Genomic DNA, 24250 nt, shown 5'->3' with positions numbered 1-24250 from the left:
GGTTTTATACAGTAGCACATAAGGAGTGAGAAAGCTGCTGAGGCTCGACGTTACACTTTTACAAAAACAATCATTAGTTAGATATAAACGGCAGTAATTGATTCAGTAGGACTCCTTATCCATGTAAACGATCATTGTGACATCTGAATTCATTAATTATCTGAAATACACTGCGTGTGCGTGTGATGTTAAATGTTTGAACCAAGGTTAACGGTTAAAGTGTCAGAGAATGGGTGGTGATTTTTTGACGTCCTCCCATGATCTGAAGTGAGCGTGCGTGTTTGTGTTGGTGAAAGTTTAAGAAATGTACAACTGTCGGTTCAGCTCTCTGGTGCTCCCTGCTGGCAGTATCACTATACTGTCCTCATGTTTCACAAAAATAGTTTTGAGAGACGTTGTCAGTTTTTGTATGTTGCTTAAATCCTCCAAAGCGGTTGGCAGTAAACATCAGGTCACGGTACGCCACGGTAGGCCACGGAGGCAATGAGCTCGAGTTGAAAAAGAAAAAGCTTACAGCACCTGGTATTCCCAGGCGGTCTCCCATCCAAGTACTAACCAGGCCCGACCCTGCTTAGCTTCCGAGATCAGACGAGATCGGGCGTGTTCAGGGTGGTATGGCCGTAAGCAATTAGTGCAGGCGCAAAACCAGGTTTTATACAGTAGCACATAAGGAGTGAGAAAGCTGCTGAGGCTCGACGTTACACTCTTACAAAAACAATCATTAGTTAGATATAAACGGCAGTAATTGATTCAGTAGGACTCCTTATCCATGTAAACGATCATTGTGACATCTGAATTCATTAATTATCTGAAATACACTGCGTGTGCGTGTGATGTTAAATGTTTGAACCAAGGTTAACGGTTAAAGTGTCAGAGAATGGGTGGTGATTTTTTGACGTCCTCCCATGATCTGAAGTGAGCGTGCGTGTTTGTGTTGGTGAAAGTTTAAGAAATGTACAACTGTCGGTTCAGCTCTCTGGTGCTCCCTGCTGGCAGTATCACTATACTGTCCTCATGTTTCACAAAAATAGTTTTGAGAGACGTTGTCAGTTTTTGTATGTTGCTTAAATCCTCCAAAGCGGTTGGCAGTAAACATCAGGTCACGGTACGCCACGGTAGGCCACGGAGTCAATGAGCTCGAGTTGAAAAAGAAAAGCTTACAGCACCTGGTATTCCCAGGCGGTCTCCCATCCAAGTACTAACCAGGCCCGACCCTGCTTAGCTTCCGAGATCAGACGAGATCGGGCGTGTTCAGGGTGGTATGGCCGTAAGCAATTAGTGCAGGCGCAAAACCAGGTTTTATACAGTAGCACATAAGGAGTGAGAAAGCTGCTGAGGCTCGACGTTACACTTTTACAAAAACAATCATTAGTTAGATATAAACGGCAGTAATTGATTCAGTAGGACTCCTTATCCATGTAAACGATCATTGTGACATCTGAATTCATTAATTATCTGAAATACACTGCGTGTGCGTGTGATGTTAAATGTTTGAACCAAGGTTAACGGTTAAAGTGTCAGAGAATGGGTGGTGATTTTTTGACGTCCTCCCATGATCTGAAGTGAGCGTGCGTGTTTGTGTTGGTGAAAGTTTAAGAAATGTACAACTGTCGGTTCAGCTCTCTGGTGCTCCCTGCTGGCAGTATCACTATACTGTCCTCATGTTTCACAAAAATAGTTTTGAGAGACGTTGTCAGTTTTTGTATGTTGCTTAAATCCTCCAAAGCGGTTGGCAGTAAACATCAGGTCACGGTACGCCACGGTAGGCCACGGAGTCAATGAGCTCGAGTTGAAAAAGAAAAAGCTTACAGCACCTGGTATTCCCAGGCGGTCTCCCATCCAAGTACTAACCAGGCCCGACCCTGCTTAGCTTCCGAGATCAGACGAGATCGGGCGTGTTCAGGGTGGTATGGCCGTAAGCAATTAGTGCAGGCGCAAAACCAGGTTTTATACAGTAGCACATAAGGAGTGAGAAAGCTGCTGAGGCTCGACGTTACACTTTACAAAAACAATCATTAGTTAGATATAAACGGCAGTAATTGATTCAGTAGGACTCCTTATCCATGTAAACGATCATTGTGACATCTGAATTCATTAATTATCTGAAATACACTGCGTGTGCGTGTGATGTTAAATGTTTGAACCAAGGTTAACGGTTAAAGTGTCAGAGAATGGGTGGTGATTTTTTGACGTCCTCCCATGATCTGAAGTGAGCGTGCGTGTTTGTGTTGGTGAAAGTTTAAGAAATGTACAACTGTCGGTTCAGCTCTCTGGTGCTCCCTGCTGGCAGTATCACTATACTGTCCTCATGTTTCACAAAAATAGTTTTGAGAGACGTTGTCAGTTTTTGTATGTTGCTTAAATCCTCCAAAGCGGTTGGCAGTAAACATCAGGTCACGGTACGCCACGGTAGGCCACGGAGTCAATGAGCTCGAGTTGAAAAAGAAAAAGCTTACAGCACCTGGTATTCCCAGGCGGTCTCCCATCCAAGTACTAACCAGGCCCGACCCTGCTTAGCTTCCGAGATCAGACGAGATCGGGCGTGTTCAGGGTGGTATGGCCGTAAGCAATTAGTGCAGGCGCAAAACCAGGTTTTATACAGTAGCACATAAGGAGTGAGAAAGCTGCTGAGGCTCGACGTTACACTTTTACAAAAACAATCATTAGTTAGATATAAACGGCAGTAATTGATTCAGTAGGACTCCTTATCCATGTAAACGATCATTGTGACATCTGAATTCATTAATTATCTGAAATACACTGCGTGTGCGTGTGATGTTAAATGTTTGAACCAAGGTTAACGGTTAAAGTGTCAGAGAATGGGTGGTGATTTTTTGACGTCCTCCCATGATCTGAAGTGAGCGTGCGTGTTTGTGTTGGTGAAAGTTTAAGAAATGTACAACTGTCGGTTCAGCTCTCTGGTGCTCCCTGCTGGCAGTATCACTATACTGTCCTCATGTTTCACAAAAATAGTTTTGAGAGACGTTGTCAGTTTTTGTATGTTGCTTAAATCCTCCAAAGCGGTTGGCAGTAAACATCAGGTCACGGTACGCCACGGTAGGCCACGGAGTCAATGAGCTCGAGTTGAAAAAGAAAAAGCTTACAGCACCTGGTATTCCCAGGCGGTCTCCCATCCAAGTACTAACCAGGCCCGACCCTGCTTAGCTTCCGAGATCAGACGAGATCGGGCGTGTTCAGGGTGGTATGGCCGTAAGCAATTAGTGCAGGCGCAAAACCAGGTTTTATACAGTAGCACATAAGGAGTGAGAAAGCTGCTGAGGCTCGACGTTACACTTTTACAAAAACAATCATTAGTTAGATATAAACGGCAGTAATTGATTCAGTAGGACTCCTTATCCATGTAAACGATCATTGTGACATCTGAATTCATTAATTATCTGAAATACACTGCGTGTGCGTGTGATGTTAAATGTTTGAACCAAGGTTAACGGTTAAAGTGTCAGAGAATGGGTGGTGATTTTTTGACGTCCTCCCATGATCTGAAGTGAGCGTGCGTGTTTGTGTTGGTGAAAGTTTAAGAAATGTACAACTGTCGGTTCAGCTCTCTGGTGCTCCCTGCTGGCAGTATCACTATACTGTCCTCATGTTTCACAAAAATAGTTTTGAGAGACGTTGTCAGTTTTTGTATGTTGCTTAAATCCTCCAAAGCGGTTGGCAGTAAACATCAGGTCACGGTACGCCACGGTAGGCCACGGAGGCAATGAGCTCGAGTTGAAAAAGAAAAGCTTACAGCACCTGGTATTCCCAGGCGGTCTCCCATCCAAGTACTAACCAGGCCCGACCCTGCTTAGCTTCCGAGATCAGACGAGATCGGGCGTGTTCAGGGTGGTATGGCCGTAAGCAATTAGTGCAGGCGCAAAACCAGGTTTTATACAGTAGCACATAAGGAGTGAGAAAGCTGCTGAGGCTCGACGTTACACTTTTACAAAAACAATCATTAGTTAGATATAAACGGCAGTAATTGATTCAGTAGGACTCCTTATCCATGTAAACGATCATTGTGACATCTGAATTCATTAATTATCTGAAATACACTGCGTGTGCGTGTGATGTTAAATGTTTGAACCAAGGTTAACGGTTAAAGTGTCAGAGAATGGGTGGTGATTTTTTGACGTCCTCCCATGATCTGAAGTGAGCGTGCGTGTTTGTGTTGGTGAAAGTTTAAGAAATGTACAACTGTCGGTTCAGCTCTCTGGTGCTCCCTGCTGGCAGTATCACTATACTGTCCTCATGTTTCACAAAAATAGTTTTGAGAGACGTTGTCAGTTTTTGTATGTTGCTTAAATCCTCCAAAGCGGTTGGCAGTAAACATCAGGTCACGGTACGCACGGTAGGCCACGGAGTCAATGAGCTCGAGTTGAAAAAGAAAAAGCTTACAGCACCTGGTATTCCCAGGCGGTCTCCCATCCAAGTACTAACCAGGCCCGACCCTGCTTAGCTTCCGAGATCAGACGAGATCGGGCGTGTTCAGGGTGGTATGGCCGTAAGCAATTAGTGCAGGCGCAAAACCAGGTTTTATACAGTAGCACATAAGGAGTGAGAAAGCTGCTGAGGCTCGACGTTACACTCTTACAAAAACAATCATTAGTTAGATATAAACGGCAGTAATTGATTCAGTAGGACTCCTTATCCATGTAAACGATCATTGTGACATCTGAATTCATTAATTATCTGAAATACACTGCGTGTGCGTGTGATGTTAAATGTTTGAACCAAGGTTAACGGTTAAAGTGTCAGAGAATGGGTGGTGATTTTTTGACGTCCTCCCATGATCTGAAGTGAGCGTGCGTGTTTGTGTTGGTGAAAGTTTAAGAAATGTACAACTGTCGGTTCAGCTCTCTGGTGCTCCCTGCTGGCAGTATCACTATACTGTCCTCATGTTTCACAAAAATAGTTTTGAGAGACGTTGTCAGTTTTTGTATGTTGCTTAAATCCTCCAAAGCGGTTGGCAGTAAACATCAGGTCACGGTACGCCACGGTAGGCCACGGAGTCAATGAGCTCGAGTTGAAAAAGAAAAAGCTTACAGCACCTGGTATTCCCAGGCGGTCTCCCATCCAAGTACTAACCAGGCCCGACCCTGCTTAGCTTCCGAGATCAGACGAGATCGGGCGTGTTCAGGGTGGTATGGCCGTAAGCAATTAGTGCAGGCGCAAAACCAGGTTTTATACAGTAGCACATAAGGAGTGAGAAAGCTGCTGAGGCTCGACGTTACACTTTTACAAAAACAATCATTAGTTAGATATAAACGGCAGTAATTGATTCAGTAGGACTCCTTATCCATGTAAACGATCATTGTGACATCTGAATTCATTAATTATCTGAAATACACTGCGTGTGCGTGTGATGTTAAATGTTTGAACCAAGGTTAACGGTTAAAGTGTCAGAGAATGGGTGGTGATTTTTTGACGTCCTCCCATGATCTGAAGTGAGCGTGCGTGTTTGTGTTGGTGAAAGTTTAAGAAATGTACAACTGTCGGTTCAGCTCTCTGGTGCTCCCTGCTGGCAGTATCACTATACTGTCCTCATGTTTCACAAAAATAGTTTTGAGAGACGTTGTCAGTTTTTGTATGTTGCTTAAATCCTCCAAAGCGGTTGGCAGTAAACATCAGGTCACGGTACGCCACGGTAGGCCACGGAGTCAATGAGCTCGAGTTGAAAAAGAAAAAGCTTACAGCACCTGGTATTCCCAGGCGGTCTCCCATCCAAGTACTAACCAGGCCCGACCCTGCTTAGCTTCCGAGATCAGACGAGATCGGGCGTGTTCAGGGTGGTATGGCCGTAAGCAATTAGTGCAGGCGCAAAACCAGGTTTTATACAGTAGCACATAAGGAGTGAGAAAGCTGCTGAGGCTCGACGTTACACTTTTACAAAAACAATCATTAGTTAGATATAAACGGCAGTAATTGATTCAGTAGGACTCCTTATCCATGTAAACGATCATTGTGACATCTGAATTCATTAATTATCTGAAATACACTGCGTGTGCGTGTGATGTTAAATGTTTGAACCAAGGTTAACGGTTAAAGTGTCAGAGAATGGGTGGTGATTTTTTGACGTCCTCCCATGATCTGAAGTGAGCGTGCGTGTTTGTGTTGGTGAAAGTTTAAGAAATGTACAACTGTCGGTTCAGCTCTCTGGTGCTCCCTGCTGGCAGTATCACTATACTGTCCTCATGTTTCACAAAAATAGTTTTGAGAGACGTTGTCAGTTTTTGTATGTTGCTTAAATCCTCCAAAGCGGTTGGCAGTAAACATCAGGTCACGGTACGCCACGGAGTCAATGAGCTCGAGTTGAAAAAGAAAAAGCTTACAGCACCTGGTATTCCCAGGCGGTCTCCCATCCAAGTACTAACCAGGCCCGACCCTGCTTAGCTTCCGAGATCAGACGAGATCGGGCGTGTTCAGGGTGGTATGGCCGTAAGCAATTAGTGCAGGCGCAAAACCAGGTTTTATACAGTAGCACATAAGGAGTGAGAAAGCTGCTGAGGCTCGACGTTACACTTTTACAAAAACAATCATTAGTTAGATATAAACGGCAGTAATTGATTCAGTAGGACTCCTTATCCATGTAAACGATCATTGTGACATCTGAATTCATTAATTATCTGAAATACACTGCGTGTGCGTGTGATGTTAAATGTTTGAACCAAGGTTAACGGTTAAAGTGTCAGAGAATGGGTGGTGATTTTTTGACGTCCTCCCATGATCTGAAGTGAGCGTGCGTGTTTGTGTTGGTGAAAGTTTAAGAAATGTACAACTGTCGGTTCAGCTCTCTGGTGCTCCCTGCTGGCAGTATCACTATACTGTCCTCATGTTTCACAAAAATAGTTTTGAGAGACGTTGTCAGTTTTTGTATGTTGCTTAAATCCTCCAAAGCGGTTGGCAGTAAACATCAGGTCACGGTACGCCACGGTAGGCCACGGAGTCAATGAGCTCGAGTTGAAAAAGAAAAAGCTTACAGCACCTGGTATTCCCAGGCGGTCTCCCATCCAAGTACTAACCAGGCCCGACCCTGCTTAGCTTCCGAGATCAGACGAGATCGGGCGTGTTCAGGGTGGTATGGCCGTAAGCAATTAGTGCAGGCGCAAAACCAGGTTTTATACAGTAGCACATAAGGAGTGAGAAAGCTGCTGAGGCTCGACGTTACACTTTTACAAAAACAATCATTAGTTAGATATAAACGGCAGTAATTGATTCAGTAGGACTCCTTATCCATGTAAACGATCATTGTGACATCTGAATTCATTAATTATCTGAAATACACTGCGTGTGCGTGTGATGTTAAATGTTTGAACCAAGGTTAACGGTTAAAGTGTCAGAGAATGGGTGGTGATTTTTTGACGTCCTCCCATGATCTGAAGTGAGCGTGCGTGTTTGTGTTGGTGAAAGTTTAAGAAATGTACAACTGTCGGTTCAGCTCTCTGGTGCTCCCTGCTGGCAGTATCACTATACTGTCCTCATGTTTCACAAAAATAGTTTTGAGAGACGTTGTCAGTTTTTGTATGTTGCTTAAATCCTCCAAAGCGGTTGGCAGTAAACATCAGGTCACGGTACGCCACGGTAGGCCACGGAGTCAATGAGCTCGAGTTGAAAAAGAAAAAGCTTACAGCACCTGGTATTCCCAGGCGGTCTCCCATCCAAGTACTAACCAGGCCCGACCCTGCTTAGCTTCCGAGATCAGACGAGATCGGGCGTGTTCAGGGTGGTATGGCCGTAAGCAATTAGTGCAGGCGCAAAACCAGGTTTTATACAGTAGCACATAAGGAGTGAGAAAGCTGCTGAGGCTCGACGTTACACTTTTACAAAAACAATCATTAGTTAGATATAAACGGCAGTAATTGATTCAGTAGGACTCCTTATCCATGTAAACGATCATTGTGACATCTGAATTCATTAATTATCTGAAATACACTGCGTGTGCGTGTGATGTTAAATGTTTGAACCAAGGTTAACGGTTAAAGTGTCAGAGAATGGGTGGTGATTTTTTGACGTCCTCCCATGATCTGAAGTGAGCGTGCGTGTTTGTGTTGGTGAAAGTTTAAGAAATGTACAACTGTCGGTTCAGCTCTCTGGTGCTCCCTGCTGGCAGTATCACTATACTGTCCTCATGTTTCACAAAAATAGTTTTGAGAGACGTTGTCAGTTTTTGTATGTTGCTTAAATCCTCCAAAGCGGTTGGCAGTAAACATCAGGTCACGGTACGCCACGGTAGGCCACGGAGTCAATGAGCTCGAGTTGAAAAAGAAAAAGCTTACAGCACCTGGTATTCCCAGGCGGTCTCCCATCCAAGTACTAACCAGGCCCGACCCTGCTTAGCTTCCGAGATCAGACGAGATCGGGCGTGTTCAGGGTGGTATGGCCGTAAGCAATTAGTGCAGGCGCAAAACCAGGTTTTATACAGTAGCACATAAGGAGTGAGAAAGCTGCTGAGGCTCGACGTTACACTTTTACAAAAACAATCATTAGTTAGATATAAACGGCAGTAATTGATTCAGTAGGACTCCTTATCCATGTAAACGATCATTGTGACATCTGAATTCATTAATTATCTGAAATACACTGCGTGTGCGTGTGATGTTAAATGTTTGAACCAAGGTTAACGGTTAAAGTGTCAGAGAATGGGTGGTGATTTTTTGACGTCCTCCCATGATCTGAAGTGAGCGTGCGTGTTTGTGTTGGTGAAAGTTTAAGAAATGTACAACTGTCGGTTCAGCTCTCTGGTGCTCCCTGCTGGCAGTATCACTATACTGTCCTCATGTTTCACAAAAATAGTTTTGAGAGACGTTGTCAGTTTTTGTATGTTGCTTAAATCCTCCAAAGCGGTTGGCAGTAAACATCAGGTCACGGTACGCCACGGTAGGCCACGGAGTCAATGAGCTCGAGTTGAAAAAGAAAAAGCTTACAGCACCTGGTATTCCCAGGCGGTCTCCCATCCAAGTACTAACCAGGCCCGACCCTGCTTAGCTTCCGAGATCAGACGAGATCGGGCGTGTTCAGGGTGGTATGGCCGTAAGCAATTAGTGCAGGCGCAAAACCAGGTTTTATACAGTAGCACATAAGGAGTGAGAAAGCTGCTGAGGCTCGACGTTACACTTTTACAAAAACAATCATTAGTTAGATATAAACGGCAGTAATTGATTCAGTAGGACTCCTTATCCATGTAAACGATCATTGTGACATCTGAATTCATTAATTATCTGAAATACACTGCGTGTGCGTGTGATGTTAAATGTTTGAACCAAGGTTAACGGTTAAAGTGTCAGAGAATGGGTGGTGATTTTTTGACGTCCTCCCATGATCTGAAGTGAGCGTGCGTGTTTGTGTTGGTGAAAGTTTAAGAAATGTACAACTGTCGGTTCAGCTCTCTGGTGCTCCCTGCTGGCAGTATCACTATACTGTCCTCATGTTTCACAAAAATAGTTTTGAGAGACGTTGTCAGTTTTTGTATGTTGCTTAAATCCTCCAAAGCGGTTGGCAGTAAACATCAGGTCACGGTACGCCACGGTAGGCCACGGAGTCAATGAGCTCGAGTTGAAAAAGAAAAAGCTTACAGCACCTGGTATTCCCAGGCGGTCTCCCATCCAAGTACTAACCAGGCCCGACCCTGCTTAGCTTCCGAGATCAGACGAGATCGGGCGTGTTCAGGGTGGTATGGCCGTAAGCAATTAGTGCAGGCGCAAAACCAGGTTTTATACAGTAGCACATAAGGAGTGAGAAAGCTGCTGAGGCTCGACGTTACACTTTTACAAAAACAATCATTAGTTAGATATAAACGGCAGTAATTGATTCAGTAGGACTCCTTATCCATGTAAACGATCATTGTGACATCTGAATTCATTAATTATCTGAAATACACTGCGTGTGCGTGTGATGTTAAATGTTTGAACCAAGGTTAACGGTTAAAGTGTCAGAGAATGGGTGGTGATTTTTTGACGTCCTCCCATGATCTGAAGTGAGCGTGCGTGTTTGTGTTGGTGAAAGTTTAAGAAATGTACAACTGTCGGTTCAGCTCTCTGGTGCTCCCTGCTGGCAGTATCACTATACTGTCCTCATGTTTCACAAAAATAGTTTTGAGAGACGTTGTCAGTTTTTGTATGTTGCTTAAATCCTCCAAAGCGGTTGGCAGTAAACATCAGGTCACGGTACGCCACGGTAGGCCACGGAGTCAATGAGCTCGAGTTGAAAAAGAAAAAGCTTACAGCACCTGGTATTCCCAGGCGGTCTCCCATCCAAGTACTAACCAGGCCCGACCCTGCTTAGCTTCCGAGATCAGACGAGATCGGGCGTGTTCAGGGTGGTATGGCCGTAAGCAATTAGTGCAGGCGCAAAACCAGGTTTTATACAGTAGCACATAAGGAGTGAGAAAGCTGCTGAGGCTCGACGTTACACTTTACAAAAACAATCATTAGTTAGATATAAACGGCAGTAATTGATTCAGTAGGACTCCTTATCCATGTAAACGATCATTGTGACATCTGAATTCATTAATTATCTGAAATACACTGCGTGTGCGTGTGATGTTAAATGTTTGAACCAAGGTTAACGGTTAAAGTGTCAGAGAATGGGTGGTGATTTTTTGACGTCCTCCCATGATCTGAAGTGAGCGTGCGTGTTTGTGTTGGTGAAAGTTTAAGAAATGTACAACTGTCGGTTCAGCTCTCTGGTGCTCCCTGCTGGCAGTATCACTATACTGTCCTCATGTTTCACAAAAATAGTTTTGAGAGACGTTGTCAGTTTTTGTATGTTGCTTAAATCCTCCAAAGCGGTTGGCAGTAAACATCAGGTCACGGTACGCCACGGAGTCAATGAGCTCGAGTTGAAAAAGAAAAAGCTTACAGCACCTGGTATTCCCAGGCGGTCTCCCATCCAAGTACTAACCAGGCCCGACCCTGCTTAGCTTCCGAGATCAGACGAGATCGGGCGTGTTCAGGGTGGTATGGCCGTAAGCAATTAGTGCAGGCGCAAAACCAGGTTTTATACAGTAGCACATAAGGAGTGAGAAAGCTGCTGAGGCTCGACGTTACACTTTACAAAAACAATCATTAGTTAGATATAAACGGCAGTAATTGATTCAGTAGGACTCCTTATCCATGTAAACGATCATTGTGACATCTGAATTCATTAATTATCTGAAATACACTGCGTGTGCGTGTGATGTTAAATGTTTGAACCAAGGTTAACGGTTAAAGTGTCAGAGAATGGGTGGTGATTTTTTGACGTCCTCCCATGATCTGAAGTGAGCGTGCGTGTTTGTGTTGGTGAAAGTTTAAGAAATGTACAACTGTCGGTTCAGCTCTCTGGTGCTCCCTGCTGGCAGTATCACTATACTGTCCTCATGTTTCACAAAAATAGTTTTGAGAGACGTTGTCAGTTTTTGTATGTTGCTTAAATCCTCCAAAGCGGTTGGCAGTAAACATCAGGTCACGGTACGCCACGGTAGGCCACGGAGTCAATGAGCTCGAGTTGAAAAAGAAAAAGCTTACAGCACCTGGTATTCCCAGGCGGTCTCCCATCCAAGTACTAACCAGGCCCGACCCTGCTTAGCTTCCGAGATCAGACGAGATCGGGCGTGTTCAGGGTGGTATGGCCGTAAGCAATTAGTGCAGGCGCAAAACCAGGTTTTATACAGTAGCACATAAGGAGTGAGAAAGCTGCTGAGGCTCGACGTTACACTCTTACAAAAACAATCATTAGTTAGATATAAACGGCAGTAATTGATTCAGTAGGACTCCTTATCCATGTAAACGATCATTGTGACATCTGAATTCATTAATTATCTGAAATACACTGCGTGTGCGTGTGATGTTAAATGTTTGAACCAAGGTTAACGGTTAAAGTGTCAGAGAATGGGTGGTGATTTTTTGACGTCCTCCCATGATCTGAAGTGAGCGTGCGTGTTTGTGTTGGTGAAAGTTTAAGAAATGTACAACTGTCGGTTCAGCTCTCTGGTGCTCCCTGCTGGCAGTATCACTATACTGTCCTCATGTTTCACAAAAATAGTTTTGAGAGACGTTGTCAGTTTTTGTATGTTGCTTAAATCCTCCAAAGCGGTTGGCAGTAAACATCAGGTCACGGTACGCCACGGTAGGCCACGGAGTCAATGAGCTCGAGTTGAAAAAGAAAAAGCTTACAGCACCTGGTATTCCCAGGCGGTCTCCCATCCAAGTACTAACCAGGCCCGACCCTGCTTAGCTTCCGAGATCAGACGAGATCGGGCGTGTTCAGGGTGGTATGGCCGTAAGCAATTAGTGCAGGCGCAAAACCAGGTTTTATACAGTAGCACATAAGGAGTGAGAAAGCTGCTGAGGCTCGACGTTACACTCTTTACAAAAACAATCATTAGTTAGATATAAACGGCAGTAATTGATTCAGTAGGACTCCTTATCCATGTAAACGATCATTGTGACATCTGAATTCATTAATTATCTGAAATACACTGCGTGTGCGTGTGATGTTAAATGTTTGAACCAAGGTTAACGGTTAAAGTGTCAGAGAATGGGTGGTGATTTTTGACGTCCTCCCATGATCTGAAGTGAGCGTGCGTGTTTGTGTTGGTGAAAGTTTAAGAAATGTACAACTGTCGGTTCAGCTCTCTGGTGCTCCCTGCTGGCAGTATCACTATACTGTCCTCATGTTTCACAAAAATAGTTTTGAGAGACGTTGTCAGTTTTTGTATGTTGCTTAAATCCTCCAAAGCGGTTGGCAGTAAACATCAGGTCACGGTACGCCACGGTAGGCCACGGAGGCAATGAGCTCGAGTTGAAAAAGAAAAAGCTTACAGCACCTGGTATTCCCAGGCGGTCTCCCATCCAAGTACTAACCAGGCCCGACCCTGCTTAGCTTCCGAGATCAGACGAGATCGGGCGTGTTCAGGGTGGTATGGCCGTAAGCAATTAGTGCAGGCGCAAAACCAGGTTTTATACAGTAGCACATAAGGAGTGAGAAAGCTGCTGAGGCTCGACGTTACACTTTACAAAAACAATCATTAGTTAGATATAAACGGCAGTAATTGATTCAGTAGGACTCCTTATCCATGTAAACGATCATTGTGACATCTGAATTCATTAATTATCTGAAATACACTGCGTGTGCGTGTGATGTTAAATGTTTGAACCAAGGTTAACGGTTAAAGTGTCAGAGAATGGGTGGTGATTTTTTGACGTCCTCCCATGATCTGAAGTGAGCGTGCGTGTTTGTGTTGGTGAAAGTTTAAGAAATGTACAACTGTCGGTTCAGCTCTCTGGTGCTCCCTGCTGGCAGTATCACTATACTGTCCTCATGTTTCACAAAAATAGTTTTGAGAGACGTTGTCAGTTTTTGTATGTTGCTTAAATCCTCCAAAGCGGTTGGCAGTAAACATCAGGTCACGGTACGCCACGGTAGGCCACGGAGTCAATGAGCTCGAGTTGAAAAAGAAAAAGCTTACAGCACCTGGTATTCCCAGGCGGTCTCCCATCCAAGTACTAACCAGGCCCGACCCTGCTTAGCTTCCGAGATCAGACGAGATCGGGCGTGTTCAGGGTGGTATGGCCGTAAGCAATTAGTGCAGGCGCAAAACCAGGTTTTATACAGTAGCACATAAGGAGTGAGAAAGCTGCTGAGGCTCGACGTTACACTTTTACAAAAACAATCATTAGTTAGATATAAACGGCAGTAATTGATTCAGTAGGACTCCTTATCCATGTAAACGATCATTGTGACATCTGAATTCATTAATTATCTGAAATACACTGCGTGTGCGTGTGATGTTAAATGTTTGAACCAAGGTTAACGGTTAAAGTGTCAGAGAATGGGTGGTGATTTTTTGACGTCCTCCCATGATCTGAAGTGAGCGTGCGTGTTTGTGTTGGTGAAAGTTTAAGAAATGTACAACTGTCGGTTCAGCTCTCTGGTGCTCCCTGCTGGCAGTATCACTATACTGTCCTCATGTTTCACAAAAATAGTTTTGAGAGACGTTGTCAGTTTTTGTATGTTGCTTAAATCCTCCAAAGCGGTTGGCAGTAAACATCAGGTCACGGTACGCCACGGTAGGCCACGGAGTCAATGAGCTCGAGTTGAAAAAGAAAAAGCTTACAGCACCTGGTATTCCCAGGCGGTCTCCCATCCAAGTACTAACCAGGCCCGACCCTGCTTAGCTTCCGAGATCAGACGAGATCGGGCGTGTTCAGGGTGGTATGGCCGTAAGCAATTAGTGCAGGCGCAAAACCAGGTTTTATACAGTAGCACATAAGGAGTGAGAAAGCTGCTGAGGCTCGACGTTACACTTTTACAAAAACAATCATTAGTTAGATATAAACGGCAGTAATTGATTCAGTAGGACTCCTTATCCATGTAAACGATCATTGTGACATCTGAATTCATTAATTATCTGAAATACACTGCGTGTGCGTGTGATGTTAAATGTTTGAACCAAGGTTAACGGTTAAAGTGTCAGAGAATGGGTGGTGATTTTTGACGTCCTCCCATGATCTGAAGTGAGCGTGCGTGTTTGTGTTGGTGAAAGTTTAAGAAATGTACAACTGTCGGTTCAGCTCTCTGGTGCTCCCTGCTGGCAGTATCACTATACTGTCCTCATGTTTCACAAAAATAGTTTTGAGAGACGTTGTCAGTTTTTGTATGTTGCTTAAATCCTCCAAAGCGGTTGGCAGTAAACATCAGGTCACGGTACGCCACGGTAGGCCACGGAGGCAATGAGCTCGAGTTGAAAAAGAAAAAGCTTACAGCACCTGGTATTCCCAGGCGGTCTCCCATCCAAGTACTAACCAGGCCCGACCCTGCTTAGCTTCCGAGATCAGACGAGATCGGGCGTGTTCAGGGTGGTATGGCCGTAAGCAATTAGTGCAGGCGCAAAACCAGGTTTTATACAGTAGCACATAAGGAGTGAGAAAGCTGCTGAGGCTCGACGTTACACTTTTACAAAAACAATCATTAGTTAGATATAAACGGCAGTAATTGATTCAGTAGGACTCCTTATCCATGTAAACGATCATTGTGACATCTGAATTCATTAATTATCTGAAATACACTGCGTGTGCGTGTGATGTTAAATGTTTGAACCAAGGTTAACGGTTAAAGTGTCAGAGAATGGGTGGTGATTTTTTGACGTCCTCCCATGATCTGAAGTGAGCGTGCGTGTTTGTGTTGGTGAAAGTTTAAGAAATGTACAACTGTCGGTTCAGCTCTCTGGTGCTCCCTGCTGGCAGTATCACTATACTGTCCTCATGTTTCACAAAAATAGTTTTGAGAGACGTTGTCAGTTTTTGTATGTTGCTTAAATCCTCCAAAGCGGTTGGCAGTAAACATCAGGTCACGGTACGCCGTAGCACGGAGTCAATGAGCTCGAGTTGAAAAAGAAAAAGCTTACAGCACCTGGTATTCCCAGGCGGTCTCCCATCCAAGTACTAACCAGGCCCGACCCTGCTTAGCTTCCGAGATCAGACGAGATCGGGCGTGTTCAGGGTGGTATGGCCGTAAGCAATTAGTGCAGGCGCAAAACCAGGTTTTATACAGTAGCACATAAGGAGTGAGAAAGCTGCTGAGGCTCGACGTTACACTCTTACAAAAACAATCATTAGTTAGATATAAACGGCAGTAATTGATTCAGTAGGACTCCTTATCCATGTAAACGATCATTGTGACATCTGAATTCATTAATTATCTGAAATACACTGCGTGTGCGTGTGATGTTAAATGTTTGAACCAAGGTTAACGGTTAAAGTGTCAGAGAATGGGTGGTGATTTTTTGACGTCCTCCCATGATCTGAAGTGAGCGTGCGTGTTTGTGTTGGTGAAAGTTTAAGAAATGTACAACTGTCGGTTCAGCTCTCTGGTGCTCCCTGCTGGCAGTATCACTATACTGTCCTCATGTTTCACAAAAATAGTTTTGAGAGACGTTGTCAGTTTTTGTATGTTGCTTAAATCCTCCAAAGCGGTTGGCAGTAAACATCAGGTCACGGTACGCCACGGTAGGCCACGAGTCAATGAGCTCGAGTTGAAAAAGAAAAAGCTTACAGCACCTGGTATTCCCAGGCGGTCTCCCATCCAAGTACTAACCAGGCCCGACCCTGCTTAGCTTCCGAGATCAGACGAGATCGGGCGTGTTCAGGGTGGTATGGCCGTAAGCAATTAGTGCAGGCGCAAAACCAGGTTTTATACAGTAGCACATAAGGAGTGAGAAAGCTGCTGAGGCTCGACGTTACACTTTTACAAAAACAATCATTAGTTAGATATAAACGGCAGTAATTGATTCAGTAGGACTCCTTATCCATGTAAACGATCATTGTGACATCTGAATTCATTAATTATCTGAAATACACTGCGTGTGCGTGTGATGTTAAATGTTTGAACCAAGGTTAACGGTTAAAGTGTCAGAGAATGGGTGGTGATTTTTGACGTCCTCCCATGATCTGAAGTGAGCGTGCGTGTTTGTGTTGGTGAAAGTTTAAGAAATGTACAACTGTCGGTTCAGCTCTCTGGTGCTCCCTGCTGGCAGTATCACTATACTGTCCTCATGTTTCACAAAAATAGTTTTGAGAGACGTTGTCAGTTTTTGTATGTTGCTTAAATCCTCCAAAGCGGTTGGCAGTAAACATCAGGTCACGGTACGCCACGGTAGGCCACGGAGTCAATGAGCTCGAGTTGAAAAAGAAAAAGCTTACAGCACCTGGTATTCCCAGGCGGTCTCCCATCCAAGTACTAACCAGGCCCGACCCTGCTTAGCTTCCGAGATCAGACGAGATCGGGCGTGTTCAGGGTGGTATGGCCGTAAGCAATTAGTGCAGGCGCAAAACCAGGTTTTATACAGTAGCACATAAGGAGTGAGAAAGCTGCTGAGGCTCGACGTTACACTCTTACAAAAACAATCATTAGTTAGATATAAACGGCAGTAATTGATTCAGTAGGACTCCTTATCCATGTAAACGATCATTGTGACATCTGAATTCATTAATTATCTGAAATACACTGCGTGTGCGTGTGATGTTAAATGTTTGAACCAAGGTTAACGGTTAAAGTGTCAGAGAATGGGTGGTGATTTTTTGACGTCCTCCCATGATCTGAAGTGAGCGTGCGTGTTTGTGTTGGTGAAAGTTTAAGAAATGTACAACTGTCGGTTCAGCTCTCTGGTGCTCCCTGCTGGCAGTATCACTATACTGTCCTCATGTTTCACAAAAATAGTTTTGAGAGACGTTGTCAGTTTTTGTATGTTGCTTAAATCCTCCAAAGCGGTTGGCAGTAAACATCAGGTCACGGTACGCCACGGTAGGCCACGGAGTCAATGAGCTCGAGTTGAAAAAGAAAAAGCTTACAGCACCTGGTATTCCCAGGCGGTCTCCCATCCAAGTACTAACCAGGCCCGACCCTGCTTAGCTTCCGAGATCAGACGAGATCGGGCGTGTTCAGGGTGGTATGGCCGTAAGCAATTAGTGCAGGCGCAAAACCAGGTTTTATACAGTAGCACATAAGGAGTGAGAAAGCTGCTGAGGCTCGACGTTACACTTTTACAAAAACAATCATTAGTTAGATATAAACGGCAGTAATTGATTCAGTAGGACTCCTTATCCATGTAAACGATCATTGTGACATCTGAATTCATTAATTATCTGAAATACACTGCGTGTGCGTGTGATGTTAAATGTTTGAACCAAGGTTAACGGTTAAAGTGTCAGAGAATGGGTGGTGATTTTTTGACGTCCTCCCATGATCTGAAGTGAGCGTGCGTGTTTGTGTTGGTGAAAGTTTAAGAAATGTACAACTGTCGGTTCAGCTCTCTGGTGCTCCCTGCTGGCAGTATCACTATACTGTCCTCATGTTTCACAAAAATAGTTTTGAGAGACGTTGTCAGTTTTTGTATGTTGCTTAAATCCTCCAAAGCGGTTGGCAGTAAACATCAGGTCACGGTACGCCACGGTAGGCACGGAGTCAATGAGCTCGAGTTGAAAAAGAAAAAGCTTACAGCACCTGGTATTCCCAGGCGGTCTCCCATCCAAGTACTAACCAGGCCCGACCCTGCTTAGCTTCCGAGATCAGACGAGATCGGGCGTGTTCAGGGTGGTATGGCCGTAAGCAATTAGTGCAGGCGCAAAACCAGGTTTTATACAGTAGCACATAAGGAGTGAGAAAGCTGCTGAGGCTCGACGTTACACTTTTACAAAAACAATCATTAGTTAGATATAAACGGCAGTAATTGATTCAGTAGGACTCCTTATCCATGTAAACGATCATTGTGACATCTGAATTCATTAATTATCTGAAATACACTGCGTGTGCGTGTGATGTTAAATGTTTGAACCAAGGTTAACGGTTAAAGTGTCAGAGAATGGGTGGTGATTTTTTGACGTCCTCCCATGATCTGAAGTGAGCGTGCGTGTTTGTGTTGGTGAAAGTTTAAGAAATGTACAACTGTCGGTTCAGCTCTCTGGTGCTCCCTGCTGGCAGTATCACTATACTGTCCTCATGTTTCACAAAAATAGTTTTGAGAGACGTTGTCAGTTTTTGTATGTTGCTTAAATCCTCCAAAGCGGTTGGCAGTAAACATCAGGTCACGGTACGCCACGGTAGGCCACGGAGTCAATGAGCTCGAGTTGAAAAAGAAAAAGCTTACAGCACCTGGTATTCCCAGGCGGTCTCCCATCCAAGTACTAACCAGGCCCGACCCTGCTTAGCTTCCGAGATCAGACGAGATCGGGCGTGTTCAGGGTGGTATGGCCGTAAGCAATTAGTGCAGGCGCAAAACCAGGTTTTATACAGTAGCACATAAGGAGTGAGAAAGCTGCTGAGGCTCGACGTTACACTTTACAAAAACAATCATTAGTTAGATATAAACGGCAGTAATTGATTCAGTAGGACTCCTTATCCATGTAAACGATCATTGTGACATCTGAATTCATTAATTATCTGAAATACACTGCGTGTGCGTGTGATGTTAAATGTTTGAACCAAGGTTAACGGTTAAAGTGTCAGAGAATGGGTGGTGATTTTTGACGTCCTCCCATGATCTGAAGTGAGCGTGCGTGTTTGTGTTGGTGAAAGTTTAAGAAATGTACAACTGTCGGTTCAGCTCTCTGGTGCTCCCTGCTGGCAGTATCACTATACTGTCCTCATGTTTCACAAAAATAGTTTTGAGAGACGTTGTCAGTTTTTGTATGTTGCTTAAATCCTCCAAAGCGGTTGGCAGTAAACATCAGGTCACGGTACGCCACGGAGTCAATGAGCTCGAGTTGAAAAAGAAAAGCTTACAGCACCTGGTATTCCCAGGCGGTCTCCCATCCAAGTACTAACCAGGCCCGACCCTGCTTAGCTTCCGAGATCAGACGAGATCGGGCGTGTTCAGGGTGGTATGGCCGTAAGCAATTAGTGCAGGCGCAAAACCAGGTTTTATACAGTAGCACATAAGGAGTGAGAAAGCTGCTGAGGCTCGACGTTACACTCTTACAAAAACAATCATTAGTTAGATATAAACGGCAGTAATTGATTCAGTAGGACTCCTTATCCATGTAAACGATCATTGTGACATCTGAATTCATTAATTATCTGAAATACACTGCGTGTGCGTGTGATGTTAAATGTTTGAACCAAGGTTAACGGTTAAAGTGTCAGAGAATGGGTGGTGATTTTTTGACGTCCTCCCATGATCTGAAGTGAGCGTGCGTGTTTGTGTTGGTGAAAGTTTAAGAAATGTACAACTGTCGGTTCAGCTCTCTGGTGCTCCCTGCTGGCAGTATCACTATACTGTCCTCATGTTTCACAAAAATAGTTTTGAGAGACGTTGTCAGTTTTTGTATGTTGCTTAAATCCTCCAAAGCGGTTGGCAGTAAACATCAGGTCACGGTACGCCACGGTAGGCCACGGAGTCAATGAGCTCGAGTTGAAAAAGAAAAAGCTTACAGCACCTGGTATTCCCAGGCGGTCTCCCATCCAAGTACTAACCAGGCCCGACCCTGCTTAGCTTCCGAGATCAGACGAGATCGGGCGTGTTCAGGGTGGTATGGCCGTAAGCAATTAGTGCAGGCGCAAAACCAGGTTTTATACAGTAGCACATAAGGAGTGAGAAAGCTGCTGAGGCTCGACGTTACACTTTTACAAAAACAATCATTAGTTAGATATAAACGGCAGTAATTGATTCAGTAGGACTCCTTATCCATGTAAACGATCATTGTGACATCTGAATTCATTAATTATCTGAAATACACTGCGTGTGCGTGTGATGTTAAATGTTTGAACCAAGGTTAACGGTTAAAGTGTCAGAGAATGGGTGGTGATTTTTTGACGTCCTCCCATGATCTGAAGTGAGCGTGCGTGTTTGTGTTGGTGAAAGTTTAAGAAATGTACAACTGTCGGTTCAGCTCTCTGGTGCTCCCTGCTGGCAGTATCACTATACTGTCCTCATGTTTCACAAAAATAGTTTTGAGAGACGTTGTCAGTTTTTGTATGTTGCTTAAATCCTCCAAAGCGGTTGGCAGTAAACATCAGGTCACGGTACGCCACGGAGTCAATGAGCTCGAGTTGAAAAAGAAAAAGCTTACAGCACCTGGTATTCCCAGGCGGTCTCCCATCCAAGTACTAACCAGGCCCGACCCTGCTTAGCTTCCGAGATCAGACGAGATCGGGCGTGTTCAGGGTGGTATGGCCGTAAGCAATTAGTGCAGGCGCAAAACCAGGTTTTATACAGTAGCACATAAGGAGTGAGAAAGCTGCTGAGGCTCGACGTTACACTCTTACAAAAACAATCATTAGTTAGATATAAACGGCAGTAATTGATTCAGTAGGACTCCTTATCCATGTAAACGATCATTGTGACATCTGAATTCATTAATTATCTGAAATACACTGCGTGTGCGTGTGATGTTAAATGTTTGAACCAAGGTTAACGGTTAAAGTGTCAGAGAATGGGTGGTGATTTTTTGACGTCCTCCCATGATCTGAAGTGAGCGTGCGTGTTTGTGTTGGTGAAAGTTTAAGAAATGTACAACTGTCGGTTCAGCTCTCTGGTGCTCCCTGCTGGCAGTATCACTATACTGTCCTCATGTTTCACAAAAATAGTTTTGAGAGACGTTGTCAGTTTTTGTATGTTGCTTAAATCCTCCAAAGCGGTTGGCAGTAAACATCAGGTCACGGTACGCCACGGAGGCCCTGAGTCAATGAGCTCGAGTTGAAAAAGAAAAAGCTTACAGCACCTGGTATTCCCAGGCGGTCTCCCATCCAAGTACTAACCAGGCCCGACCCTGCTTAGCTTCCGAGATCAGACGAGATCGGGCGTGTTCAGGGTGGTATGGCCGTAAGCAATTAGTGCAGGCGCAAAACCAGGTTTTATACAGTAGCACATAAGGAGTGAGAAAGCTGCTGAGGCTCGACGTTACACTTTACAAAAACAATCATTAGTTAGATATAAACGGCAGTAATTGATTCAGTAGGACTCCTTATCCATGTAAACGATCATTGTGACATCTGAATTCATTAATTATCTGAAATACACTGCGTGTGCGTGTGATGTTAAATGTTTGAACCAAGGTTAACGGTTAAAGTGTCAGAGAATGGGTGGTGATTTTTTGACGTCCTCCCATGATCTGAAGTGAGCGTGCGTGTTTGTGTTGGTGAAAGTTTAAGAAATGTACAACTGTCGGTTCAGCTCTCTGGTGCTCCCTGCTGGCAGTATCACTATACTGTCCTCATGTTTCACAAAAATAGTTTTGAGAGACGTTGTCAGTTTTTGTATGTTGCTTAAATCCTCCAAAGCGGTTGGCAGTAAACATCAGGTCACGGTACGCCACGGTAGGCCACGGAGTCAATGAGCTCGAGTTGAAAAAGAAAAAGCTTACAGCACCTGGTATTCCCAGGCGGTCTCCCATCCAAGTACTAACCAGGCCCGACCCTGCTTAGCTTCCGAGATCAGACGAGATCGGGCGTGTTCAGGGTGGTATGGCCGTAAGCAATTAGTGCAGGCGCAAAACCAGGTTTTATACAGTAGCACATAAGGAGTGAGAAAGCTGCTGAGGCTCGACGTTACACTTTTACAAAAACAATCATTAGTTAGATATAAACGGCAGTAATTGATTCAGTAGGACTCCTTATCCATGTAAACGATCATTGTGACATCTGAATTCATTAATTATCTGAAATACACTGCGTGTGCGTGTGATGTTAAATGTTTGAACCAAGGTTAACGGTTAAAGTGTCAGAGAATGGGTGGTGATTTTTTGACGTCCTCCCATGATCTGAAGTGAGCGTGCGTGTTTGTGTTGGTGAAAGTTTAAGAAATGTACAACTGTCGGTTCAGCTCTCTGGTGCTCCCTGCTGGCAGTATCACTATACTGTCCTCATGTTTCACAAAAATAGTTTTGAGAGACGTTGTCAGTTTTTGTATGTTGCTTAAATCCTCCAAAGCGGTTGGCAGTAAACATCAGGTCACGGTACGCCACGGAGTCAATGAGCTCGAGTTGAAAAAGAAAAAGCTTACAGCACCTGGTATTCCCAGGCGGTCTCCCATCCAAGTACTAACCAGGCCCGACCCTGCTTAGCTTCCGAGATCAGACGAGATCGGGCGTGTTCAGGGTGGTATGGCCGTAAGCAATTAGTGCAGGCGCAAAACCAGGTTTTATACAGTAGCACATAAGGAGTGAGAAAGCTGCTGAGGCTCGACGTTACACTCTTACAAAAACAATCATTAGTTAGATATAAACGGCAGTAATTGATTCAGTAGGACTCCTTATCCATGTAAACGATCATTGTGACATCTGAATTCATTAATTATCTGAAATACACTGCGTGTGCGTGTGATGTTAAATGTTTGAACCAAGGTTAACGGTTAAAGTGTCAGAGAATGGGTGGTGATTTTTTGACGTCCTCCCATGATCTGAAGTGAGCGTGCGTGTTTGTGTTGGTGAAAGTTTAAGAAATGTACAACTGTCGGTTCAGCTCTCTGGTGCTCCCTGCTGGCAGTATCACTATACTGTCCTCATGTTTCACAAAAATAGTTTTGAGAGACGTTGTCAGTTTTTGTATGTTGCTTAAATCCTCCAAAGCGGTTGGCAGTAAACATCAGGTCACGGTACGCCACGGTAGGCCACGGAGTCAATGAGCTCGAGTTGAAAAAGAAAAAGCTTACAGCACCTGGTATTCCCAGGCGGTCTCCCATCCAAGTACTAACCAGGCCCGACCCTGCTTAGCTTCCGAGATCAGACGAGATCGGGCGTGTTCAGGGTGGTATGGCCGTAAGCAATTAGTGCAGGCGCAAAACCAGGTTTTATACAGTAGCACATAAGGAGTGAGAAAGCTGCTGAGGCTCGACGTTACACTCTTACAAAAACAATCATTAGTTAGATATAAACGGCAGTAATTGATTCAGTAGGACTCCTTATCCATGTAAACGATCATTGTGACATCTGAATTCATTAATTATCTGAAATACACTGCGTGTGCGTGTGATGTTAAATGTTTGAACCAAGGTTAACGGTTAAAGTGTCAGAGAATGGGTGGTGATTTTTTGACGTCCTCCCATGATCTGAAGTGAGCGTGCGTGTTTGTGTTGGTGAAAGTTTAAGAAATGTACAACTGTCGGTTCAGCTCTCTGGTGCTCCCTGCTGGCAGTATCACTATACTGTCCTCATGTTTCACAAAAATAGTTTTGAGAGACGTTGTCAGTTTTTGTATGTTGCTTAAATCCTCCAAAGCGGTTGGCAGTAAACATCAGGTCACGGTACGCCACGGAGTCAATGAGCTCGAGTTGAAAAAGAAAAGCTTACAGCACCTGGTATTCCCAGGCGGTCTCCCATCCAAGTACTAACCAGGCCCGACCCTGCTTAGCTTCCGAGATCAGACGAGATCGGGCGTGTTCAGGGTGGTATGGCCGTAAGCAATTAGTGCAGGCGCAAAACCAGGTTTTATACAGTAGCACATAAGGAGTGAGAAAGCTGCTGAGGCTCGACGTTACACTCTTACAAAAACAATCATTAGTTAGATATAAACGGCAGTAATTGATTCAGTAGGACTCCTTATCCATGTAAACGATCATTGTGACATCTGAATTCATTAATTATCTGAAATACACTGCGTGTGCGTGTGATGTTAAATGTTTGAACCAAGGTTAACGGTTAAAGTGTCAGAGAATGGGTGGTGATTTTTTGACGTCCTCCCATGATCTGAAGTGAGCGTGCGTGTTTGTGTTGGTGAAAGTTTAAGAAATGTACAACTGTCGGTTCAGCTCTCTGGTGCTCCCTGCTGGCAGTATCACTAT

General features: G+C 44.4%; 37 non-coding genes across 37 annotated transcripts; all 37 read right to left on the bottom strand.

Annotated features, from left to right (window-relative positions):
- Nucleotides 1–507: 507 nt before the first annotated feature.
- On the bottom strand, nucleotides 508–626 carry LOC130398417 (5S ribosomal RNA). Its single transcript, XR_008900989.1, has one exon. It is a non-coding gene; the product is annotated as a 5S ribosomal RNA (ribosomal RNA).
- A 528-nt stretch (nucleotides 627–1154) lies between these two features.
- On the bottom strand, nucleotides 1155–1273 carry LOC130398416 (5S ribosomal RNA). Its single transcript, XR_008900988.1, has one exon. It is a non-coding gene; the product is annotated as a 5S ribosomal RNA (ribosomal RNA).
- A 529-nt stretch (nucleotides 1274–1802) lies between these two features.
- LOC130398414 (5S ribosomal RNA) lies at nucleotides 1803–1921 on the bottom strand. Its single transcript, XR_008900986.1, has one exon. It is a non-coding gene; the product is annotated as a 5S ribosomal RNA (ribosomal RNA).
- Nucleotides 1922–2449: 528 nt separating this feature from the next.
- LOC130398413 (5S ribosomal RNA) lies at nucleotides 2450–2568 on the bottom strand. The gene has a single exon (XR_008900985.1). It is a non-coding gene; the product is annotated as a 5S ribosomal RNA (ribosomal RNA).
- A 529-nt stretch (nucleotides 2569–3097) lies between these two features.
- LOC130398411 (5S ribosomal RNA) lies at nucleotides 3098–3216 on the bottom strand. Its single transcript, XR_008900984.1, has one exon. It is a non-coding gene; the product is annotated as a 5S ribosomal RNA (ribosomal RNA).
- A 528-nt stretch (nucleotides 3217–3744) lies between these two features.
- On the bottom strand, nucleotides 3745–3863 carry LOC130398410 (5S ribosomal RNA). The gene has a single exon (XR_008900983.1). It is a non-coding gene; the product is annotated as a 5S ribosomal RNA (ribosomal RNA).
- Nucleotides 3864–4391: 528 nt separating this feature from the next.
- LOC130398409 (5S ribosomal RNA) lies at nucleotides 4392–4510 on the bottom strand. The gene has a single exon (XR_008900982.1). It is a non-coding gene; the product is annotated as a 5S ribosomal RNA (ribosomal RNA).
- Nucleotides 4511–5039: 529 nt separating this feature from the next.
- LOC130398408 (5S ribosomal RNA) lies at nucleotides 5040–5158 on the bottom strand. Its single transcript, XR_008900981.1, has one exon. It is a non-coding gene; the product is annotated as a 5S ribosomal RNA (ribosomal RNA).
- A 529-nt stretch (nucleotides 5159–5687) lies between these two features.
- On the bottom strand, nucleotides 5688–5806 carry LOC130398407 (5S ribosomal RNA). Its single transcript, XR_008900980.1, has one exon. It is a non-coding gene; the product is annotated as a 5S ribosomal RNA (ribosomal RNA).
- Nucleotides 5807–6325: 519 nt separating this feature from the next.
- On the bottom strand, nucleotides 6326–6444 carry LOC130398406 (5S ribosomal RNA). Its single transcript, XR_008900979.1, has one exon. It is a non-coding gene; the product is annotated as a 5S ribosomal RNA (ribosomal RNA).
- Nucleotides 6445–6973: 529 nt separating this feature from the next.
- LOC130398405 (5S ribosomal RNA) lies at nucleotides 6974–7092 on the bottom strand. The gene has a single exon (XR_008900978.1). It is a non-coding gene; the product is annotated as a 5S ribosomal RNA (ribosomal RNA).
- Nucleotides 7093–7621: 529 nt separating this feature from the next.
- LOC130398404 (5S ribosomal RNA) lies at nucleotides 7622–7740 on the bottom strand. The gene has a single exon (XR_008900977.1). It is a non-coding gene; the product is annotated as a 5S ribosomal RNA (ribosomal RNA).
- Nucleotides 7741–8269: 529 nt separating this feature from the next.
- On the bottom strand, nucleotides 8270–8388 carry LOC130398402 (5S ribosomal RNA). The gene has a single exon (XR_008900975.1). It is a non-coding gene; the product is annotated as a 5S ribosomal RNA (ribosomal RNA).
- Nucleotides 8389–8917: 529 nt separating this feature from the next.
- On the bottom strand, nucleotides 8918–9036 carry LOC130398401 (5S ribosomal RNA). The gene has a single exon (XR_008900974.1). It is a non-coding gene; the product is annotated as a 5S ribosomal RNA (ribosomal RNA).
- A 529-nt stretch (nucleotides 9037–9565) lies between these two features.
- LOC130398400 (5S ribosomal RNA) lies at nucleotides 9566–9684 on the bottom strand. The gene has a single exon (XR_008900973.1). It is a non-coding gene; the product is annotated as a 5S ribosomal RNA (ribosomal RNA).
- A 529-nt stretch (nucleotides 9685–10213) lies between these two features.
- LOC130398399 (5S ribosomal RNA) lies at nucleotides 10214–10332 on the bottom strand. Its single transcript, XR_008900972.1, has one exon. It is a non-coding gene; the product is annotated as a 5S ribosomal RNA (ribosomal RNA).
- A 518-nt stretch (nucleotides 10333–10850) lies between these two features.
- Nucleotides 10851–10969, bottom strand: LOC130398398 (5S ribosomal RNA). Its single transcript, XR_008900971.1, has one exon. It is a non-coding gene; the product is annotated as a 5S ribosomal RNA (ribosomal RNA).
- A 528-nt stretch (nucleotides 10970–11497) lies between these two features.
- LOC130398397 (5S ribosomal RNA) lies at nucleotides 11498–11616 on the bottom strand. Its single transcript, XR_008900970.1, has one exon. It is a non-coding gene; the product is annotated as a 5S ribosomal RNA (ribosomal RNA).
- Nucleotides 11617–12145: 529 nt separating this feature from the next.
- LOC130398396 (5S ribosomal RNA) lies at nucleotides 12146–12264 on the bottom strand. The gene has a single exon (XR_008900969.1). It is a non-coding gene; the product is annotated as a 5S ribosomal RNA (ribosomal RNA).
- Nucleotides 12265–12793: 529 nt separating this feature from the next.
- Nucleotides 12794–12912, bottom strand: LOC130398395 (5S ribosomal RNA). Its single transcript, XR_008900968.1, has one exon. It is a non-coding gene; the product is annotated as a 5S ribosomal RNA (ribosomal RNA).
- A 528-nt stretch (nucleotides 12913–13440) lies between these two features.
- On the bottom strand, nucleotides 13441–13559 carry LOC130398394 (5S ribosomal RNA). Its single transcript, XR_008900967.1, has one exon. It is a non-coding gene; the product is annotated as a 5S ribosomal RNA (ribosomal RNA).
- A 529-nt stretch (nucleotides 13560–14088) lies between these two features.
- On the bottom strand, nucleotides 14089–14207 carry LOC130398393 (5S ribosomal RNA). The gene has a single exon (XR_008900966.1). It is a non-coding gene; the product is annotated as a 5S ribosomal RNA (ribosomal RNA).
- Nucleotides 14208–14735: 528 nt separating this feature from the next.
- LOC130398391 (5S ribosomal RNA) lies at nucleotides 14736–14854 on the bottom strand. Its single transcript, XR_008900964.1, has one exon. It is a non-coding gene; the product is annotated as a 5S ribosomal RNA (ribosomal RNA).
- A 524-nt stretch (nucleotides 14855–15378) lies between these two features.
- LOC130398390 (5S ribosomal RNA) lies at nucleotides 15379–15497 on the bottom strand. The gene has a single exon (XR_008900963.1). It is a non-coding gene; the product is annotated as a 5S ribosomal RNA (ribosomal RNA).
- A 528-nt stretch (nucleotides 15498–16025) lies between these two features.
- On the bottom strand, nucleotides 16026–16144 carry LOC130398389 (5S ribosomal RNA). Its single transcript, XR_008900962.1, has one exon. It is a non-coding gene; the product is annotated as a 5S ribosomal RNA (ribosomal RNA).
- Nucleotides 16145–16672: 528 nt separating this feature from the next.
- Nucleotides 16673–16791, bottom strand: LOC130398388 (5S ribosomal RNA). The gene has a single exon (XR_008900961.1). It is a non-coding gene; the product is annotated as a 5S ribosomal RNA (ribosomal RNA).
- Nucleotides 16792–17320: 529 nt separating this feature from the next.
- On the bottom strand, nucleotides 17321–17439 carry LOC130398387 (5S ribosomal RNA). Its single transcript, XR_008900960.1, has one exon. It is a non-coding gene; the product is annotated as a 5S ribosomal RNA (ribosomal RNA).
- A 528-nt stretch (nucleotides 17440–17967) lies between these two features.
- LOC130398385 (5S ribosomal RNA) lies at nucleotides 17968–18086 on the bottom strand. Its single transcript, XR_008900958.1, has one exon. It is a non-coding gene; the product is annotated as a 5S ribosomal RNA (ribosomal RNA).
- Nucleotides 18087–18615: 529 nt separating this feature from the next.
- On the bottom strand, nucleotides 18616–18734 carry LOC130398384 (5S ribosomal RNA). Its single transcript, XR_008900957.1, has one exon. It is a non-coding gene; the product is annotated as a 5S ribosomal RNA (ribosomal RNA).
- Nucleotides 18735–19250: 516 nt separating this feature from the next.
- On the bottom strand, nucleotides 19251–19369 carry LOC130398383 (5S ribosomal RNA). Its single transcript, XR_008900956.1, has one exon. It is a non-coding gene; the product is annotated as a 5S ribosomal RNA (ribosomal RNA).
- A 529-nt stretch (nucleotides 19370–19898) lies between these two features.
- LOC130398382 (5S ribosomal RNA) lies at nucleotides 19899–20017 on the bottom strand. The gene has a single exon (XR_008900955.1). It is a non-coding gene; the product is annotated as a 5S ribosomal RNA (ribosomal RNA).
- A 519-nt stretch (nucleotides 20018–20536) lies between these two features.
- LOC130398381 (5S ribosomal RNA) lies at nucleotides 20537–20655 on the bottom strand. Its single transcript, XR_008900954.1, has one exon. It is a non-coding gene; the product is annotated as a 5S ribosomal RNA (ribosomal RNA).
- Nucleotides 20656–21182: 527 nt separating this feature from the next.
- Nucleotides 21183–21301, bottom strand: LOC130398379 (5S ribosomal RNA). Its single transcript, XR_008900952.1, has one exon. It is a non-coding gene; the product is annotated as a 5S ribosomal RNA (ribosomal RNA).
- A 528-nt stretch (nucleotides 21302–21829) lies between these two features.
- LOC130398378 (5S ribosomal RNA) lies at nucleotides 21830–21948 on the bottom strand. The gene has a single exon (XR_008900951.1). It is a non-coding gene; the product is annotated as a 5S ribosomal RNA (ribosomal RNA).
- A 519-nt stretch (nucleotides 21949–22467) lies between these two features.
- On the bottom strand, nucleotides 22468–22586 carry LOC130398377 (5S ribosomal RNA). Its single transcript, XR_008900950.1, has one exon. It is a non-coding gene; the product is annotated as a 5S ribosomal RNA (ribosomal RNA).
- A 529-nt stretch (nucleotides 22587–23115) lies between these two features.
- LOC130398375 (5S ribosomal RNA) lies at nucleotides 23116–23234 on the bottom strand. Its single transcript, XR_008900949.1, has one exon. It is a non-coding gene; the product is annotated as a 5S ribosomal RNA (ribosomal RNA).
- A 518-nt stretch (nucleotides 23235–23752) lies between these two features.
- On the bottom strand, nucleotides 23753–23871 carry LOC130398374 (5S ribosomal RNA). The gene has a single exon (XR_008900948.1). It is a non-coding gene; the product is annotated as a 5S ribosomal RNA (ribosomal RNA).
- Nucleotides 23872–24250: the final 379 nt, after the last annotated feature.

The sequence above is a fragment of the Gadus chalcogrammus genome, chromosome 12 (genome assembly GCF_026213295.1).
Source record: "Gadus chalcogrammus isolate NIFS_2021 chromosome 12, NIFS_Gcha_1.0, whole genome shotgun sequence".
Classification (NCBI taxonomy): Eukaryota; Metazoa; Chordata; class Actinopteri; order Gadiformes; family Gadidae; genus Gadus; species Gadus chalcogrammus.
The sequence above is the reverse complement of the archived record's forward strand: the minus strand, read 5'-3'. Positions and strand labels throughout refer to the sequence as shown.